Genomic DNA, 3,969 nt, shown 5'->3' on the forward strand with positions numbered 1-3,969 from the left:
CCAATATAATTTTTCCTTCCTCGACAAGTTTTGGCAATATTGTTTGAACTGGGAGCTTGTCGCCTATAACCTTCTTTAAACATGAAACATGGAAAACTGGGTGCAATCGAGAAGCTGCAGGAAGCTCCAATTTGTATGCCATAGTACCAATCTTTTGCAACACCTTGTACGGACCATAATACTTTGGTGATAATTTATTATCCTTCTTAGCTTGCTTGAGAGACATTTTCTTATATGGTTGTAGCCGTAGGAATACCCAATCACCTACATCAAAACTTCTTTCGCTGCGATGTTGATTTTCCTGTTGTTTCATTCTATTCTATGCCAACACAAGGTTATCCTTTAAGAGTTGGAGGACCTGTTGTTGATGTTCGATGTGATGTTCCACTACTTGAACCTTAAAATTTTCTCTTAGATATGATGTGATGGATGGTGGCTGATAACCATAAAGTGCCATAAATGGGGTCATTTTTGTTGTTGTATGGAAGGAAGTGTTATACCACCATTCATCCATAGGAAACCATTTGACCCATTGTGTCTGTTTATCAGATGCAAAGAAACGAAGATATCCTTCCAAAAATTTGTTTGCTATCTCAGTTTGCCCATCAGATTGAGGATGATAAGATGAGCTATGAGCCAACTGAGTACCAAGATAAGAAAATAATTCTGTCCAAAAATTACCAGTGAAAATGGGATCTCTGTCACTTACAATAATCTTTGGGTTTCCATGTAGCTTTTGAATTGTTTCCATAAATGCGGTAGAAACTGTACTGGATTTAAATGAATGTGATAATGCACAAAAGTGTGCATACTTGGTAAGTCTATCAACTACCACCATGATGAAACTCTTTCCCTCAGACTTGGGTAAACCTGTGATAAAATCCATTGAAACCTCCTCCCAACGTTGGCTTGGAATGGATAAAGGTTGTAATAGACCCGGTGTCTTAATTGCTTCAACTTTATTTTTTTGGCAAACCAAACATTCCACCACAAACTTTTGAATTTCTGATTTAAGGCCCTCCCAAAAAAATTCCTTCTTAACCCTGTGGTAAGTTTTTAAAAATCCTAAGTGCCCTCCTAAGGGAGAAGTGTGAAATTCCATAAGAATATCTTGTTTTAGCTAGGAATTCTTACAGAGGTATAAGCGATCCTTGTACCATAATGAATCATTTTGCCAGCTAAATGTATCAAACGTACTGGAGTCTTGTTGTAACTTTTGAATAAGTGCCCACACTTCTTCAGAGTGCATCTGCCACCACATTTTGCTTCACTTTTTTGTAGATGATTTCAAAGTCATAACCCAACATCTTTGTGACCCACTTTTGTTGTTCTTCAGAGGATAATATTTGTTCTAGAAAGTATTTAAGGCTATCATGATCTTTTTTTACCTTGAAGTGTCTTCCCATTAGGTAGGGTCACCATTTCTTAAGTGCATGGAGTATTGCCAACATTTCCTTCTCATAAATAGCTTTATGTAAAAACTTTCCCTTAATTGGACGACTTTCAAAAGCAATGGGTCTTTCATCTTGCATTAAAATAGCACCAATTCCATTTCCTAAAGCATCACATTCCACAATAAAGGTTTTTGTGAAGTCTGGTGTAGCTAAGACCGGTGCTTGGCACATTGCCTCTTTAAGATGCTTGAAGGCCTTTGTTGCTTCTAGAGTCCATGAAAATGCATCTTTCTTCAATAATGTTGTTAGAGGTGCTGCTATTCTCCCATAATTCTTAACAAACTTGCAATAATACCCTGTCAACCTGAGAAATCCTCGCAGATGCTTTATGGATGTGGGCATTTTCCATTCCTTAATGGCTTTAATTTTGCTAGGGTCTACCTTAACTCCTTCACGAGATACAATATGACCCAGATATTCCACCTCTTGTACTCCAAAGAAACCTTTGGATCTTTTTGCATATAATTGTTTCTCCCCCAATAGTTGTAACACCCTGTCAACATGTTCAACATGATCCTTCAAAGACTTGCTGTAGATTAGTATATCATCAAAAACTACTAACACAAATTTTCTAAGGAATGGTTTGAAAATGGAATTCATCAAACCTTGAAAGGTTGAAGGTGCACTGGTAAGGCCAAAAGGCATGACCAAAAATTCATAATGACCCTCATGAGTTCTAAATGTTGTTTTCGGAATGTCTTCAGTCTTCATTCTGATTGATGATATCCTGAATGAAGATCCAACTTGGTGAAGTAAATTGATCCATGCAATTCATCCAGTAATTCATCAATGACAGGAATGGGAAACTTATCTTTAATAGTGAGCTTGTTGAGCTCCCTATAATCTAGACACATGCGCCATGATCCATCCTTCTTGTGCACCAATACTATTGGAGCAAAGAAAGAACTTTGACTCAGTTGAATTATACCAGCCTCTAGCATTTCTGCAACCATACGTTCAATTTCACTCTTTTGGGCATAGGGATATCTGTACGACCTGATGTTTGGAGGAACACTTCCTAGAATCAGATGAATAGCATGATCATGATCACGAATAGGTGGGAGACCTTTGGGAGTCTCAAATACCTTGGAATGATTGTCCAAGACTTTTTGTAGATCTGGAGAAATAGATGATTCAAATGTGGAAACATATAGCGAATATAATTGTGCAATTACACCTCTTTGTTCCTTTTTTAGAAGCTTTGTCGTACTGTTAGAGTTGATTATCTTTCCCGATTTCCCTGCAATACCCCTTAATTCAACTTCCTTTCCTTCCACAGAAAATTTCATGAAAAGCTCTTGAAAATTAAAAGCTATTGTACCCAAGGATTATAGCCATTGGACTCCTAGTACAACATCAGCACCTCCCATTGTAATGGAAAGCATTGGGCTAGTCAATACATATTCTCCCATGGATAGCTTGATATTATGGCACTTTCCAGAGAAATTTATTGTTCCTCCATTTGCAACCATCACTTGACACTCTGGTGCTGGATATAAGAAGCAATTCAATTCTTTTGCTACCTTACAATGAATAAAATTGTGGGTACTTCCTGAATCAATCAACACTATTACCTTTTTCTTCTTGATTTGTCCTTCTATCTTGATGGTTTGAGGAGTGGTAATTCCTGCCAATACATTACAAGATATGGTCGGATTCATTTCTTCTTTATCTAGGCTTTGTTCCTGGAGTATATCCTCTTCTTTTGACCTTTCTTGCTCCTTTTCTTCTTCCTCTTCACAATCTATGTAGAATAATTTCTTCTCAGCACACTTATGACCTTTAGTGTATTTTCTATCACAACTATAACAAAGCCCTTTTGCTTTTTTTTCTACCAATTGTTTTGGTGTCAACCTTATAGGTTGTGGAAGACTAGGGGCAACAACACTTCCATATTTATAGTTGTGAGTGGTATGCTTCCTGGTTGCCATAATTTTTCTTTCCATTTTTCTTGCTAACCTGAATGCCTTCTCTAATGAATCAGGTTCCCAAAGGCAAACATCATGTTGGATATTATCCTTTAAAGTCCCTATGAACACATCAATCCTATGCTCCTTTGGAATATTTTTTACCCTTATGTTCAATTTTTGGAACTCCTCAATGTGCTCCATTATTGAACCTTTTTGTTTGAGACTTATCAATTGGCTAAAAAAAGTGTTGCTTTTTGTATCCTCATAATGTGCTGTGAATTCTTCCATTGCCCAAGTGATAATTTGTTTACGAAAGCAAAGCCATTGATACCATACAAACTGATTTGGTTCCAAATATAAAGTTGCAATATGTACCTTTTGTGTGTTTTGCACATTATTGAGATCAAAAACTTGCTCCATCTGTAATATCCATGTTGTGGGATCCTTGCCATCAAACTTCCTCATATTGATTTTTGGAATATGGTGGGTCTTCTATCCAACATTAGAGTCTATGGAATCATGATTAACATTTTTTTTGTTCTCATCATGAGTTTCCTTTACTACCCTTTCACCATTAGTGACCATTTCTTGTAGCAACTTATTCA

Source organism: Pinus tabuliformis, chromosome 3_2 (genome assembly GCF_031772625.1).
Source record: "Pinus tabuliformis cultivar Carrire ecotype Pingquan chromosome 3_2, CPIR1, whole genome shotgun sequence".
Lineage (NCBI taxonomy): Eukaryota > Viridiplantae > Streptophyta > Pinopsida > Pinales > Pinaceae > Pinus > Pinus tabuliformis.